Below are 18,795 nucleotides of genomic sequence, written 5' to 3'. Positions count from 1 at the left end.
CTTTTTGTGTGAAGGCAACCCAATCGAAATTATTTGAACAGCCAGTAGGTTTGCCCAAATTCGATTTACAAGTTCACTTTCCTCATTAGTGTTGGAAAAGAGTAAATGATACAACCGCGGGACCTTTACCTTTATCTTGGACAGCAATGTGAGAGGAGGAGCTAGCCATTGATGGTTAAAGAAGAATGATATTGAAGATTGAGGAACTTTTTTGAGGAAATTCTCGGTGTAAGGAAAATTCAAAGGGAAGTGAATTTCAGAAGGTTTGAGCAAAAGTGAGGATGATGAATTTAAAATAATATTGTAGCAGTTACTGTGGAAAGGATGCGAATAGAGGTAACTTTGTGGGGAAGACGAAGTGGTAGAAAGAGAAAGCGCTAGTTTCGGGAGACGTGTCGAGTGGGTCAGCATTAATGAGAAATTTTAAATAATAATTATTGTTGATTTGAAAACTGACATTTTTTGGATTAAGTGTTTCATTCTTCGATAATGTTATTGAAGGCAAACACATTAATCCAAGGGGGGAAATTTGTTGATCGAAAAAATATTTTCGATGAGAATGAATCGATTCGGAACAAGTTAGATATAGCGTCTCGAGAAGGCATGCGTGTGAGCATGGGATTGGAATTCATTGGTGATGATTTGGATTTCGATTGATTTATTTAATCAAGCAAGAGGTCCGATTCAAGAAATCGAGTAAGGCATTCGATGAGCTAGTAGGATAAGTTACGAAAGTGGAACAGTTAGTGACTTTTATCACATGAGGAAATCATGGGGAATGTTCACAATCGCACGGCGGGAACGGTTACCAAGAGGGATTGCATTTCAAAATTGTAATCTTGTAGTTAATTGTAATTAATTATAAATTTAATTGTCAGTTATGTAAAATATCCTATAAGTACTAGAAAGTGTTAGGGAATAAGGGTTGAAACTTTTACTCAGAAAAAACACTCAAGAACACTCACATCCGAGCGAATTCCTGAGTCTGCAATCGAGTTACTTTTCTGTAGGGTTCCTTCCATTTTCTTCATTCTTTCAATTTACTTTCCTGTAAATTTTACATTTCAAGTAATTTTATTCTCTAAATGTTTTCTATTTTCATTGCCCAATTTATCTTCATGTATTTAAATTTCTACGTTGAATCCCTTTGATCCAATCGAAGGTATTTTATTGTTCTTTTTTTTTAAATTCAATGCAAGTTCTTTTTATCTTCTGCACATTTAATCTTTGAAAACTTTAATCTTTATGTTCCGTTTATCAATTTATAAATTTTCTTTCTTTTATTTTTAACACTTGTGTAATCGAAAAATACTTTGATGCACTTTTAAAAAACTGATACTCGTAGAGGAATAAGTTTCGCTTCCAAACCAATAGATATCGAATCACCATCGATTTGTTAAAAATCAACAAAAATACTTTTGCTATGTTTTTCTATTTTTAAATATAGAAACTAAGAGAGTGAGAATGGTTTCAGAATGAGAGATCGGAGTGAGAAAATGTAACAGTAATGAAATCTAAATTGCAATATAAATTTATCGAAGTTTCTGAAGTTAAACCTCAATTTAATCCTTAAAATTATATTCAAATATTAAAGTAGTCTCTAAATTTTATAGTTATCTAATTTCATCTCCAAATTTATACTCTAAGACTCTTATATAGTAGTCTTTAGATCAATTTTTTGTCCATAAAATACTATTGAAATGGCGTACTTAGTGTCTAATTTAATTGAATTTGTTAACTAAAATGCTTGGTCATGTCACATGACTCTTTATTTAATGCATTAAAAAATGAAAAACGTTTTCATCTTTATTCATTTAATAATGTTCTTAAAATACCTTTAGTCAAATATTTTTTATATGAATTTAGTTAAAAATTTTCTAGGACATTATTGTCAAGGAGAATAAAAATGGAAAGTAAGAATATACTTTAGTTTGCAGTTTTTTCTACTTTTATTTTTTATATTTTTCGTTTTTATAATTTTGTAAAAAAAAAAAGAAAACAATAAGTGAAAATGAATTTTCTTTTACTATTTTTCCCTCTTCACAAAATTCTAAAAATAAAAAATACTGAAAATACAAATTAGACCTTTTTTTTACAAAATTTTAAAAACAACAAGATTCAGCTAACATATATCATGTCCTTTAAAGTTGTCAATTTTAAAAAAGTTTATAAACACTATAAAACGTTTAAGTTTTTAATATATTTATTTTTAAATTATTAAAAAATTTAAAATTTTTTTATTAATAGTAACTTTTAATATGTTAGTTAAATCCAAACAAAAAACACTAAAAATAATATACAAACCAAATGCATCTTTAGTTTTTCTAATACATATATTTCGTGAATTAAAAATAAAAAAAATTATAATTAATTTATAATTTTTATTCTAATTTTTTTATTTATAGTAGTGATCTAAATATATTTAAAGAAGTGATAATATCACTCCTATTGTTAATAATACTATTTTTTATATAATTTTTTTGTATTATATTTTGTATAAATTTGTAAAAAAAATCTAATATTATAATCTTTCTATATTTAACCAATAAAAGTTTGCTTGCTCCAGGTGGTAACATTTTCTATTTCCTACTATTTCCTATACCGAAATTGTAACGATCTCATTGATGAGCAGTCTTTATGGAATAACTAGTGTACGTTCTCATACATATAAAATAAGGGTCGAGTTATAGTATAAATTCAAATTGATACAGATTTACAGATTTCTGTCTAAATGAATATCGGATTGACACGTGACTGTTTTCTTGCAGGACTTGTCTCCTTATTCATGTTGAGCGTGGCTGAGCCGTTAGCCAAGACTATTTGGTTGGAGAATCTAATGGTGGACTTGTTGAGGTGGGCTTGGGCATGAACAAAAATTGGGTATAAAAAAAGACGGTATTTTTTTTTACTTTCTGTATGGGAGGAACAAAAAAGAGAAACGTAGCCCGACGGCATCTATGGAGGGAGAAGTATTAAGGAAGATCTTTCTCCCAAAAATGAAGACCTAAGTTGCAGGGAGAGGGATACAGCTGCTGTGGTGTTGCCGCGGTGGAGGTCGATGCCTTGAAACCGACTACAGTCGAGGTCGCTGATTCCTCTCGTATCCAGCGTTGACTGCGTCTGGCCGTTACAAGCTGTCGCTGCGGGCACGGTCAGAACTCGGAAGTTGCTGTTTGCTACTTTGGGGGTCATCGCAGGTATGAGATCGGTTGTTTTTGTTCTGTTAAATTATACTGTATTCAAAACGGTGTGTTACTTTAGAGGTTTGGAGCATTGGGTGCATTGAATTCAATTGAATCCATAAATTTGTTGAAAAATTCCTTTCCAATGTTTTTGGGTTTGTGTTTCGCTAAGGAGCATGAGTATCTGGTTTATCCAATTTTTCTGAACATTTTACTGCCTTCGTACTTTACTCCTCTTTAATTTCTATCACTACAATGCCTACTTGTTTGGACTAACGTTAATACAGAATGTTTGTAGTAATAGACTTATGGGGTTTATTTACAATTGCTAAGTCTGGCTCAAATTTCCTATCCCTCTTTGTTTTTTTATATTTAACGTTAAGTGTTCCTTCTATAGCGTAGATAGTCATTGCATAAAAAACATGAAATCAGTCATCTACCTAATAAGATCAATAATCATGCTATCAAGTATATATATATATATATATATATATATGGGAAGTGTAACAGCCCAAGCCATCCGCTAGCACAATAATGTTTGCTTTGGCACACAAGGCTTCACGGTTTTGCCTTTGACGATAGGGAAGATAGCCAATATCCCCCACACTCACTGGTCAAAATGTGTCATGCTAGGGAGAGGTATCCATACCCTTATAAGGCATGATTCGTTCGCCTCCCCAACCGATGTGGGACCTTACAATCCACCCCCCTAAGGGAGCCCAGCATCCTCGCTGGCACATCGATCCGGGTTCCGGTTCTGATACTATCTGTAATAGTCCAAACCACCCGCTAGCACGATATTGTCTGCTTTGGCACACAAGGCCTCACGGTTTTGTCTTTGACGATAGGGATGATAGCCGAAACCCCCCACACTCACTTGTCAAAACGCGTCATGCTAGGGAGAGGTATACACACCCTTATAAGGCCTTCTTCGTTCGCCTCCCCAACCGATGTGGGACCTTACAATCCACCCCCTAAGGGAGCCCAGCGCCCTCTTGGCACATCGATTCGGGTTCCGACTCTGATACCATCTGTAACAGCCCAGACCACCCGCTAGCACGATATTGTCCATTTTGGCACACAAGGCCTCACGATTTTGGCTTTGACGATAGGGATGATAGCTGAAACCCCCACACTCACTCGTCAAAACGCGTTATGCTAGGGAAAGGTATTCACACCCTTATAAGGCATGCTTCGTTCACCTCCCCAACCGATGTAGGACCTTACAATCCACCCCCTAAGGGAGTCCAGCGCCCTCGCTGGCACATTGATTCGGGTTCCGACTCTGATATCATCTGTAACAGCCCAGACCACCCGCTAGCACAATATTGTCCGCTTTGGCACACATGGTCTCACGGTTTTTGCCTTTGATGACACTCACTCGTCAAAACGCGTCATGTTTGGGAGAGGTATCCACACCCTTATAAGACATGCTTCGTTCCCCTCTCTAATCGATGTGGGACCTTACAATAATGTGCAGAAGATCTTAAGGTCCCACATCGGTTGGGGAGGCGAACGAAGCATGCCTTATAAGGGTGTGGATACCTCTCCCTAGCATGACGCGTTTTGACGAGTGAGTGTGGGAGGCTTCGGTTATCATCCTTATCGTCAAAGACAAAACCGTGAGGCCTTGTGTGCCAAAGCGAACAATATCGTGCTAGCGGGTGGTCTGGGCTGTTACAGATGGTATCAGAGCCAGAACCCAAATCGATGTGCCAGCGAGGGTGCCGGGCTCCCTTAGGGGGTGGATTGTAAGGTCTCACATCAGTTGGGGAGGGGAACGAAGCATTGTAAGGTCCCACATCGATTAGAGAGGGGAATGAAGCATGCCTTATAAAGGTGTGGATACCTCTCTCTAGCATGACGCATTTTGACGAGTGAATGTGGGGGCTTGGGCTATCATCCCTATCGTCAAAGGCAAAACCATGAGCCCTTGTGTGCCAAAGCGGACAATATCATGCTAGCGGGTGGTCTGGGCTGTTACAGATGGTATCAGAGCTAAAACCCGGATCGATGTGCCAGCGATGTGCTGGACTCCCTTAGGGGGTGGATTGTAAGGTCCCACATCAATTGGAGAGGGGAACGATGCATGCCTTATAAGGGTGTGGATACCTCTCCCTAACATGACTCGTTTTGACAAGTGAGTGTGGGGGCTTGGGCTATCATCCCTATCGTCAAAGACAAAATTGTGAGGCCTTGTGTGCCAAAGCGGACAATATCGTGCTTGCGGGTGGTCTAGACTGTTACAGATGGTATCAGAGCCGGAACCCGAATCGATGTGCCAGCGAGGGCGCTGAACTCCCTTAGGGGGTGGATTGTAAGGTCCCACATCGATTGGAGAGGGGAACGAAGCATGCCTTATAGGAGTGTGGATACCTCTCCCTAGCATGACGCGTTTTGACGAGTGAGTGTGGGGGACTTGGGCTATCATCCCTATCGTCAAAGGCAAAATCGTGAGGCCTTGTGTGCCAAAATGGACAATATCGTGTTAGCGGGTGGTCTTGGCTGTTACAGGAAGTTCTATGATGGCTTTAATTTTGTTGACTAAAAATGACATAAATTTGACTTACAAGTAAAATTTTGACACATGGTATAATAATTCTATGACCAAAATATGATTTTTTTTCTTTTATAATTTTTTATGATTTTTATTAAAATAATTTTGTATACTGATTTTTATAATTATAAAAAAAATTTTAAAAAATTAAATAACATTTAAATAATTTTTTTAATTATATTTATAATAATTATTTTATTATTATTTTTATTTTTAAAAAATAATTTCTTATAATTATTTTTACTAAAATAAGTTTTCATAATTATTTTTATTTTTTAATTATTTTTTATTATTATTATTTTTAATAATTTCTAAAATAACACCAAAATTATTTTATAATTATTTTTATTATTATTTTTACCAAAATAATTTTTTTATAATTATTTTTTTATTTTGAGAACTTAACATCAAAATGATATTTTTTCTCTTGGTGTTAGTTTAAAAATAACCATAAGAAATTATAAGAAAGAGAATACGGTGTTAGTTTTTTAAAATTACAAAAAAAATAATTATAAAAAATATTTTGGTAAAATAAAAATAAAAATAATTACAAGAAATTTTTTTTAAAAATAAAAATAATAAAAAAATAATTTTGATGTTATTTTAGAAATTATTAAAAATAATAACAAACAAAAATAATTATAAAAAAATCATGTTAATAAAAATAATTATAAGAAATTATTTTTTAAAAATAATTATAAGAAATTATTTTTTAAAAGTAAAAATAATAATTATAAATATAATTAAAAAAACTATTTTGGTTTTATATTTTTGAAATTACTTTTTATAATTATAAAAATAATTATAAAAAATTATTTTAATAAAAGTAATCATAAAAAATTATAAGAAAAAAAATTATTTTGGTCTTAAATTTAATTTTTTTATACAAATAGAATTTTTATTAGTTAATATTTTACTTATAAATTAAACTTATGCCACCCTTAGTCACCAAAATTAATGCCATTATAGAACTCCCCTATATAAATATATATGAATTTTGATAATATAAATTCTTGGCGGATAGAAATTTCAACTGAACTAATTTTTACCATCAAATATACTTTGGCTTAAATTTTCTTTGCCATGAAAGTCGTGTCTGTTGTGTATGCAGCATGGGCAATGCCATTCTTCAACTTTCTATTCTTGATCAACATGTTGTTGCATGGTTGAATTATTGTAAAATGTGCTATTCACACTCTCCTTTTTTTTTTTTACTTTCACCGCAGAAATTAGAAGTCATTTTTGTACCAACTCCTTTATTAACAAGAATAATGCTAGTCCTACTAATCAAGATTGTCATAGCTTTTTTCAATGGCTGAAATAACTGCGAAATCGGAAGACCCCTTGTACTAACTTTTGAGTGTCTTTAACCTTGCAAACATCTCAGGTGACAAGGTAGTTACAGAGTGTTCCCCCAACGGGACAACCTGATGAGTATCTCAAAAATGAGAGTACAAAAAATTTGAAAGTACTTTTTTATGAATTTGGCAAGATTGTTAGAAGGTACCCTTTTGGTTGAGTTGTTTTCTTTCATGTGGGTATTTTTAACTTGAAAGATTTGTTGTTCAACAATTCAAGTATATGACCACGTGTCAAATAATAATGCTCAAGCCGCATAAAGTTTTTTAAATAAAAAAAATTAGATTAACTCACGCGACTCGTAATACAATAACTATGATACTATAGCATGATGATTTTAAATTGACTTAATTAAATGAACAAAGTGAGCGGACATAACTGGTGAGTAATTTTTCAAATCTTAACTCATACCTACAGTCCAAAAAATAAATTCAAACACGAAGCAATTTATAAACTCAAGAGATCCCTCCGTGTAACAATAATAAAAAAGAGGCAAAGACCGAATGATTCGATAAATTTGACCAATTCATTAGCTGATAAACAAACTCTTAACACATAGACATAAAAAGCTTCCCTTTAAAATTGAATGCATACGGTAAAAAGTTGTAAACAACAAAAGCAATATACAGTTACGATGCAACTCATACAACAGTTATCTTCGGAATTTTGCAAGTCAACCAACAGTTAAAGTTTAATTTACCAAATAAGTAATTATACTAAAGAGTTGAAGTTTAAGTTCACACCTGCACATCTTAAAATCACAAAATCTGACCAGAGATCCATAAATTTACACAATAATATTGAATATTAAAATCTACACAATAACGTTTAACATTAAATTTTACATAGCTGTTTCAATTTAAATATACAGTCGAACTAGAAGTACTTAAATGAAGCAGAAAATTTCAGTTATCAAAGAACACTGCACCAGAGACCAACGACAAACTCAAGGCATAAATTAACACTTTGGTAAACGGTGGCCTACATGGAGTTGTACAGCGACGAGCACAAACTCATCACTTGGTCAGATTTTCAAATTTTGTGATTTTGCTTGGTTCATATTTATGCAGTGGGTTTAATTGCTGATGTTACAATGATTTGCTTAATTTTTTCAATATGAGATGCTTTATATATGATTTGCTTAGTTTTTTAATTTTTGCAATATAGGTGCTTAAGATTATTTTATAGCTAATAATGTTAAAAAAGACACACAAAATAATATTGTTGCTCCTAATGATATTGATATTAAAATTTAGAATAATGCTAATCCATTTTATGTTAAATTTGTAGTGATCAGACATTAATTTTTTTTTTAATTTTATGTCATTTAACATTATATGAATTTTATATTTGTATTTTAATTTATGTATGAATTTTAATTTTTATTTTAATTTATGTATGAATATATAGATTTTAAAGTGTTATTAAATTGTTATAGGGGCGGGTATAGACGCGCCGGAGAGAGGGGGTTAGGATACAGTATTCTACTACCCGAGGTATAGGTGTGGGGTGGATTGTAAAGAAGTTTTAAGGATGGCATAGCAGGGCTGGATAGCGCAAAAGTTCTTCCCTGCCCACCCCAATGTTAACCCTATACATAGGGATTAGATCTCAACCTGCCCAACTAGAAAATATTGTAGAAAAAAATAGTATTTATCTTTAAAGTTTATTGATAGAATATTTATAAAGATCCATTTTTGTTGAAATTTATTTGGGACAATTTTATTTGTTGGTATTATATTCATTTCTTATGGTCAAAACAATATGATCAATATTGTTACCTTTTTAAATTTTAAATTTTATGGCATGATTTTTAAATTTCTAAACTTATAAATTTATGCCATTACGAAAGCTATTAGGTTAGTTAATATTCCTTGATAACATTACTAGAATACTATCGTTGAGTATTAGTTTGTTTTAAGAGAAATCAATAACAACTTTTGTTATTCAATATATAATTTATTTTATTAAAAAATAAATTATTATTCGCTGAATTGTTAAATACATTTTTTCTAATTTCTTATATAATTTTATTTGGTAATATTTGTCATTAAAAAATAGTACATGACTACACTATTTTATAATATGATATAAAAAGTAATTTTTCACTTTAAAATTAATTCTGGTTAGTGAGATAAAATTTAAAATAATTTTTTTATTTTCGTATTCAAATTTAAATTTAAATGCTGAATTGATTAACAATGCATGCTTTTTTAGTTTCAATAAAATAAAATAAAATTAGTTAAGTGAAAATATTTAGCATTTAATGATTTCAATTATTTAAATTTTAATTACCAAAAATTAAGTTATAAATTAATTATAACTTAATAATCGATAATATATATTTTGTTTATGATTAATAACTTTGGAATTATACATATATTATTTATCTTATATATTTTTTGTTTTATTTTATTTTATAGAGACTTATAATTTTTTTTTTTAAATTGAAGATGATAGTGACTATAGAGATACTTTTATTTTTGAATGAAATTAAAAAAATAAAAATAAAAATTTATTGATATTTTTTTGATAATTCATTCAACTTTTAATTTAACTTAAAATTAAATTATATATTTAATTTATATTTATTTATTTATCCTAATGATTATGTATGATAGATAATATATTTAATCATATTTTAAAAGAAAATTATTTAATTTCATACCATTGTAAGATAACTATAAGATTGGGACTAACACGAAGTGAAATATAATAAATATATAAGGTGTAAAAGTAAAATAAATTATTAAAAAAGGTAAAAATTAATTCAAAAAAGTAGAAGAAAACAGAAAAAAATAATGCATGTAGTTGATAAAAAATACACTATAACAAAAATTTATTATAATCAATGAATATAAAAAATGAAACTTTTATTAAAAAATTTTAAGAAAAACATTATGAAAAAAACTTATTAATCAAGTTTTACGAAAATATTATAAAAAGTTTGAAATATTAGTGAATAAAATAGTAACCCATTTAAAAACTATTAATAAAAATATATAAAAATATATTCTAATTCATATATATAAAAAATAATTACAAAATAATTTAAATTAAATTCATTTATTTTATTTTCTTATATATTAAATAGTTTAATATTTATTTTGATCAAATCAAATAATTAATATAATTGATTAGTCATAATTAATATTATTTGCCCTAGTGGTATCACTGAAACATATTAAAACATCAAAAGTAAAATTGAAACTAAATATTACAAATAAAATTAAAATAAAATAATATTTTCTATCTTATAAATTTTTTAAAAAATGAAAATCACATTTATACACCTTTAAAATATATCATTTTAATATAATGGTATTTTTTATTAAAAACAATTACGGTAAATATTACATAAATTTTTTAGTAAATTATATACAAATATTTTTGAAGAATATTATTTTTATTATATGAAAATAACTTAGATACCTTTAAATATATATGATTATGATAATTAACTAAGTATTATATATTTTTTAACAATTTACCTCTAATAATATATTTAATAATGTAATAGCTAATTTGTTGTATTTGTAAAACTTTTAATTATAGTAAAAATATAAGATATAATACACACACAAAAAATCTAAAGTGACATAAATTTTTTATTAAAAAAAATATATATTTTTTGTTCCTTTTTTAAGGTATATCTACTTTTTTTTCAAGTCATAAATTTTAATTGATATACATTAATGATAATTAAGTGCACAAAAAAATAGCAATCAATAAAAAAAATTTAAGGCAAACATGTTCTAAATAATTTAAATAAAATAAAGGCTTTCAATTATGATCATTAATCATAATCATGTATATTTACTTCAAAATTTATATTTTAAAAATTTAAAGTACTAATATTTTGTATTTTTTATTTTCTCAATTTTAAATTAGCTATCACAAACATTAGTTGCTCTTCAATAATGACAATTTTTTAAAAATTAAGCATAACTAAATGATCCTAAAAATATATAATAATTTTTAAAATAACAAAAAATATATAATTACTTAAAATATAACATGTGTGTAGCAACTGAAATTAAATTGCCAATATAAAAATTTATATAATATTGTATCATAATCAAATAAGTGTTTAATCAAAGAATTTAATATTTATATAATATGATAAAATAAATTGAAATTTGAGCTTAACCATAATAAATGCTCAAGTTTAAATTTTTATAAATTAAAATTTATATTTTTTGTCGAAGTAAATTATGCAATAAAAATATTCATAAGGGTATTATTGATACCCAAATAATATAAATAAGATCATATTAATTATATTTATATAATAAATTAAAATTATAAAGTTAAATATTCATCATATATATTAAATATAAAATAATCTATTCATAAATAAAAAATTATTATTAAAAGTTAAATACGAAAGTAAAAAAGCCAATTATAACTTGAAAAAACTATCTCTAGAATTTATGTAATAAATAGTAAAAGTTATGTATTTATATAAATTAAATTATACTCAATTATAAGATATTTAGATATCTAATCAGATTAATTATTTGATATAATTAATTATAATGGATTTGAATTACTAATTTTAAAAAAATTGAATAACATTTTCATATGTTAATCCAAATAATCTAGATTAAAGATAAGAAAAATATAACTAAATTTTATAATATAACATAACATTTCTATAAAAAAAAATTTATATAAGATCTAATGCCAAGATATTTATCATCATCTATAGAATAACTTAATCTCACAATTATTTAAACTTAAAACTTTGTTTTTATGAAAAAAATCGTATTATTTATGTTTTCAAAAAAAATAAAAAAATATTTACTCACTATTATCATTTAAATAGAATATAAAATAGATATCAAACAAATCTTTTTTAATAATTACTCAGTCACAAATATCCATCAAGAACAAAAGGTATAAAAACATACAAAATAAATATAACACCCACATCCCACCGTTTACATTAACACGATTAGATCATCATTATAAGTCTCTTTAACACAGATTAAACAGAATAATATATAATAATAAAAAAATCAAATTAAAAAATAGCTATAAAATACTTATCATGCACCATGATTATTAGCATTGAGAAAAATTTAATCATGCATTTTTTTATTAGCCATCTTTTTATTTACTGTGCACTTCATCTATTAAATATCTCAAATACCAAACTTTATGATTAAATCTTTTAAAATTTTATATATTCTTGTCAAACATACAAATACAATATTATTCTGCATCCTTTATACACACCAAATAATTGGAAAGAACAAAATCATCCATCTTTCTTTAATAGAAATTATTGGATAAAAGAATAATCGGTAAAAAGATAAAATTCTCTTCTAGTATATATGATCTTTTGTAATGGTAAAATAAAAATAAAAGACATGAAATAATATTGTGTATATTTAAATTAATTTTAATTTATTTTAATAATCAAATTTGTCATATAATGTAACCAACAATGACAATTAATATAGATTGGATATGTTTTTAGTATAATATATGTTTTATTATTTTATACAGTATAATATTTGTTTTAGTTTATATATTTATTATTATTTGGTATTAAAAATAAACAGCGTCTGTATTATTAGCATTTTTTACTTTCTCAACTCCAAATGTAATTAGATCCAAAAGTTCGTTACCTCATTAAAAACAAATGTAATATAACCATTTTTTATTTGATAGTGTTATATATTGGCATAATCATAGAAGAATTAATTTTAGGAAATTAATGATACGGTGTTTGATTACTACAGAGGTATTTTTACATAGAGTTATCAATCAATAATATCGTAAAAAATACACTGAGTACCCTGAATTACTATAGGTCCAACTTTTATTGGCAGTGATAAAGTCTTAAATTGAGACATTTTTGGGTTATAATATTCGTCAAACAAATAATCAATCAAATACTTATTCATGTGATCTCATCTTGAGGATATTTATACATAAAAAATTACACAAAAAAATAAAAGTTGAAAGAGCAAGAGTGATAAAAATAATGATTCTTATAATTTTGTTTGGCCATCTATGTATAGAAAGATAAGAAGACTCATTATCTAACCAAATTAATTTGTATTTATTGCATTCAATTTGAGTAAGTAAGAAACTATCTTACTTTCGTTTAGTCCTTAATTCACATGATGATTTAAATTTGACTTAATGCATATAGGAGTGGAAAAAAACTAGACGGCCTGAGACTTGTAGCCTGGTCTGTGTTTAGCCTAGCTTGGCCTGGCCTGGCCTGTTATAAAATAGGCATAGGTTTAGCCTCTTATAAAAGTCTTAATATGAACCAAGTTGGGTTGGTCTAGTGGTTAGCTCACTAGTCCGCTTAAGCAAGTGTCGGGGGTTCGAATCCCGCCTTGTGCATGCAGCAACCCATTGGCCAGCGGCAAACCCTTAAATGGAGCTCAGTACCGCGACGGATTAGTCCTTGACCTGCCGGGTTGGGGATACCGTGGGAAACCAAAAAAAAAAGTCTTAATATGTTAATAGGACAAGTCCAGACTCATTAATTAGTTTTATTGGCCTATCAAGTCTGCCTAGACCTGTTAATACATAATTAAATATATAAATAATTTTTTATTGTTAACAAAATTATGAAATATTTTAAATTTATTATTGAAGTGATCTTGGTGGGTGATCATGAATAAGCTTTGCTGAAAGAAACAGTGCGAAAAACCAAAAAAAAAAAGAAAACTTGGAATGCTAGAAGTGTACTTATTATTGTGAAAAATGAATGTATCAGTCATCCTATTGAGTTTGATCGGGACTTTGATATTCTGATGAGAACAAGAGATTAGATTGATCATGAGTGACGTGGTGCGAAGCCCCTGTATCTGGATACCAAGCATCGTCAGTGACTGAAGATGGTATTGCCGTACACACTATAGGGTTGTGAAAGGAATTTGATGATGGTGGAAGAGTGGAGGCTCGGGTTGATGGTTGTGAAGATGAATTTCTTGAAGAATTGTGAGAGAAGGTTGAGCGAGCAGATTGAGATTGAGATGGTGAAGAAAAATTATGATCAAATTTGTGAAAGTAGTACCAAGCTAAGTGGCCAATTCTGCCACAAACTTGATATTGTGGCCTGTTTGAGTCAAAAGAATTCCAACCACCCCTATTGAATCGACCTCCTCTACCTTTTCTACCACCAGATTGAGATTGTGTGAGATTGGTCTGAGCCACAAGGGATTCTAGTTTGCGAAAATTTTTCAGCATGTCTTCATGAGTAAGAAAGAGGGTTTCGACTTCACTTAGAGAAAATGCTTCAGGTTTGGAGTTAATGATTAGGAATAACACTTGGTAGTCTTCATTAAGACCTTTAAGAATGATCTTAATGTGTTTTTCAGAGGTAATTGGACTACCTAATGCAGTCAAAGAATCAGTGAGGAGTTTGATTTTTGAAAGATAGGTGACAACACTTAAACTTTATTTCTTGATTTGCTTGAGCTGTATCTTCAACTGCTTAACTTTGTGCTTGGTAGATTGAGAAAAGTAACCTTCAATTTTTGTCCAGATCTCATGGTAGAATTCAATTCTAACCATTTTGCTTGCAAAATCTTGTTCCATGAAAGCTAGTCTTCTTGGTGTCATTGCTTGTAGGTAATAGATTGATTTCCTTTAAGTTTATCAGCCTCTGAGTTAAATTTAGTTGGAATTGAATCTTGTGATAAATGGCTTTCAAGATCTTGCCTGCTAATGGCAACAAGAGCTTGTTATTGTCAAATTTTGTGATTGTTCTCCCCAAACTTGTTGAAAATAGGATTTTGAAAGAATTTTGGATTGAAGGTAGAAGAAAGAGCTAAAGTGTTGTTTGTGATAGCAGCCATGGATCAAAAAGAAGAAGAAAGAATAAGAAAGAAAAAAAAAGGAAGGTTAAACTCTTGATACCATGAAGTGATCTTAGTGGGTGATCATGAATAAGCTTTGCTGAAAAAAACAATGCGCATAACCAAAAAGAAAGAAAAATTAGAATGCTAGAAGTGTACTTATTATTGTGAAAAATGAATGTATCAGTCATTCTATTGAGTTTGCATATTTATATACATACTTATCAAAACTCTGTATATATATATTCTATAACTAATCATAACAGAACTTAATTTTACTAAGTAATGTCACTACCTTTTATACCCTTTACAATTATGTTTTATTATAAATATTTTTGTATATTTTAAATATTTTAAAAGTTTAAAATTTTTTATAAATATTAAATAGGATATATTACATATAAATATTTTTATTAAAAAATTTATTAAATAAAATTTTTATTTTTGTAAAAGAAATTATCAAGCATGTTAATAGGTTTTAAGCCATGTCAGACTGAATAACAGGCCAAATTTAGTATTTTAAAAAAATTCTATAGCAGATTGTAGGTTAAGTTCAGGCTAATTAACTACATGACAGACCAGACATGTTAAGAACAAAGTCTGACTTAGCCTGATTTTATCTCTAAATACATATAATTTGATTTGATTTAATTATTAGTTAAAAATATTTTAATTGTCTATTTTATTCGTATATTTATTATTTTAATATTTAATGAATTAATTGAATCAATTAATTAATATACATAATTAGTATAATTGATTTGATATAATACATTAAAATAAATAAATTAAAAAATATTATCAGAATATTAAAAAAATAAATTAAAAAATATTATCAAAATAAATTGATGTAAATTATAATAAATAATATGATATTTGAATATCTATTCAAATTACTTAATTAATATTATTAATTATTTATTAATTTATTATTAACTTAGTTTAATAAATTAAAAAATAACTTAAAAAATATTTTTAAAAATATGTCACATCAATTTTATTATTAAAAATTAAAATTTAATCTTTATATAATAGAATAGATAAAATAAGGAAGAGTCTAGTATGATGAAAGTATCTAATGGTCCTTAAAAAATTATGATATTTAGAGAAATTTAAAATAAATTTGAGGTGAAATTATAAATATATTAATACAAATTTTTTTTACATAGAATACTTACAAATTTGCCACATGTTCTTTTCATTTTCTATTTTTATTGGATTTAAGCTTTTTCTATTTTAAACTTTTTTAAAATAAATAATTTATTTACTGATATATATTTGTAAAAATATTTATATTTTTTTATTATTTATATTATTATCATTACTAATGAGATAAATAATAAAAGATAAAAAATATTATACAATCAAATATTTTTATAACCAAAATTAATTAAGTATTTTTATTTTCTTTTTTTTATATATCTTTTCTTTCTTTTCTGTTAGGCCAATTAATTTGATTCAAAATAATAAAATTTATATTACATCAATTTAAATTTATTTTTCCATCCATTTCAATTTAAATTATTGTAATAAATAAATAAATAATTTATTGATAATAATTCTTAAAATATTTTAAATTTTAAAAAGATATGTATATTAATAAAAGGAAAAATGTAAATATTTTAAAAAATATATATAAACAAATAATTACTTTAATTAATTTATTAAAAAAAATTTATTAACAAAAGTTTGTCGACCTATATTTGTCAAACTATATTAAACAATTGCAATTTTTTTTAAATAAACTCTTTCTGAAATTTTAATATTTTAAAATAAACATCAAATTTGTAATATAATTAAATAATTTTAAAAATAAAATAGTGTTTTTGTTTTTTAATACTAATACCGAAAATATTATTTTTTCGTAATATTAAGAAAAATCTTTAATCCTTCCAAAAAAAATTAATTAAAAAAATGTAAGTGGTCTTTAACTAATATTGCTTAAATTGTCAATTCTTCACATAATTTAATAGATCATTATATACTTAGCACAAACTTAAAGAGTTAAAGTCAAACTTTGTAAATTTATAATTTTATATACAATACCAATAAAAAATACTAAATTGAATATGCTCACCTGGTGCATTAAGAACCAATTTCAAGTTTCCCACCATAGACGATTCCATAGAATAAATTACAAACTCAGGCACAAGTAGGTACTAGGTAGCCAACTAGGGTTTATGTTAGTAAACATGTAAAACGTGGATGTTTGTTTCATCCCAAAGAGGCCCAACCTAAGCCCACTAATGCTGTGTGCTTTGAGGATAGCTACTACTAGCTAAACAATTGGGTACACGGCTGCACGCAAAGCCTTAGATAAAAGGTTATGATCTTTGTCTTATAATAAATGTATTTAGGTTTGACACTTAATTGAGATTAATAATAGTTAAAAACTTTTAATATAAATGTGTAAGTATGTAATGTAAATAAGTCTTATTGTGATATTATAATGCTTTAGATTAAAAATTATTTTACACACTTTTTGAAGAAAAAAAAAATTGGCCACTAGGGTCTAGGATAAATCTCTTGCTTATGAATATATTATCTCATTTTAGGATAATTATTAAAATCAGCTATCAATATAAAATATATACTAAAATATAAAACACATATTAAAAATAAGTTAAGTAATATATATTTATATATAAATATATAAATTATTTTAGTGTATAATTAATATTTTTATTTTTTCTTTGGACAAATTCAAAATTGGCCTTAGGTTTTTTAGACTATTGGAAAATTATTTTTAATAAAATAAAATTAGTCTCTAATATAAAAAAAAGCTAGTCTCCTGTTTTTCTAAATTTAGACAATTAAATAGTTTCTCTAATCTCTACCATACTATTATCTTAAAAATATAAATTATTATTTTGTCACTTTTTAAAAATATTAAAGACTACTAAATTTAATATTACAAAAATTAGAAATCAAGTTGTCAATTTTTTTATCAATTTTTTTTTTTCGAAACAAGTTTTTAAAAACAAAATAGGATATTACTCTAATATAGACAATACTAAACGAGAGCTAACAAAAAAGGTTTTAATATTTTTCATTTATCAAAATCTTCTAAACATTAAAAAAGTCACGACTTGTGCCCCTTTTAGATTAGTAGATCTGTGGCATGTTTATTCTTCAGTTCACAAATCAAACCTCTCTAATCATGCTTGCGTAGTAAAGAGTGTTTCTATTTTTATGTGATAAATGGTGCAGTGTTTATAGCAAGAGCGTATGAAATATTGTAAGGGAAGAGAAAAGTGAAGGTAAGAAATTTAGGTGTATTAAATGTGTTGATTAAAAATTTTAAATTAATTTGCATGGATTAAAATTTTCATGAAATATGATTAAAGAATTGAAGAAGTAAAGTTTGAGTTGAAAACAATAATCATCTATTTACTATAAGATGTTGGAAGCTTGAAGATTTTTGAAGAACATTCAAGAGAGTAGTATAACTACAACATATTCTACAACATTAAAGAAGTTCAAAATCAAATTGAATGGAAGTTGCACTCATCACCTCCATACTAGAAGAATCATAAAGTGCATTGGAAGCTTCAAGATTGATGACTAAGCTTAATAAAGAATTTTCAAGATGTGCTAGAAATTACAAGAAGTTACTTATTTGAATAGTCAAAGTAAGAAGCAAAATTGGATAAGTATATGTATTAAAAAGGTAGTAGAATCATGAACTTTTAGTATAAAATTTTGCCTATATAAAGGCACATATGCCTTGTGTATTAGAATGTTTCATGAAATGAAAAAAGATATGATTATGTGAAGTCCTTCTTTGTTCTATTATTTCATATGAGTGTTGGTGAAGTTAAGAGAAGAAAAATATGATAGCGTCATTTATATGAGTGAGTGATCATAG

The sequence above is a fragment of the Arachis hypogaea genome, chromosome 9 (genome assembly GCF_003086295.3).
Source record: "Arachis hypogaea cultivar Tifrunner chromosome 9, arahy.Tifrunner.gnm2.J5K5, whole genome shotgun sequence".
NCBI classification, from domain to species: Eukaryota; Viridiplantae; Streptophyta; class Magnoliopsida; order Fabales; family Fabaceae; genus Arachis; species Arachis hypogaea.
The sequence above is the reverse complement of the archived record's forward strand: the minus strand, read 5'-3'. Positions refer to the sequence as shown.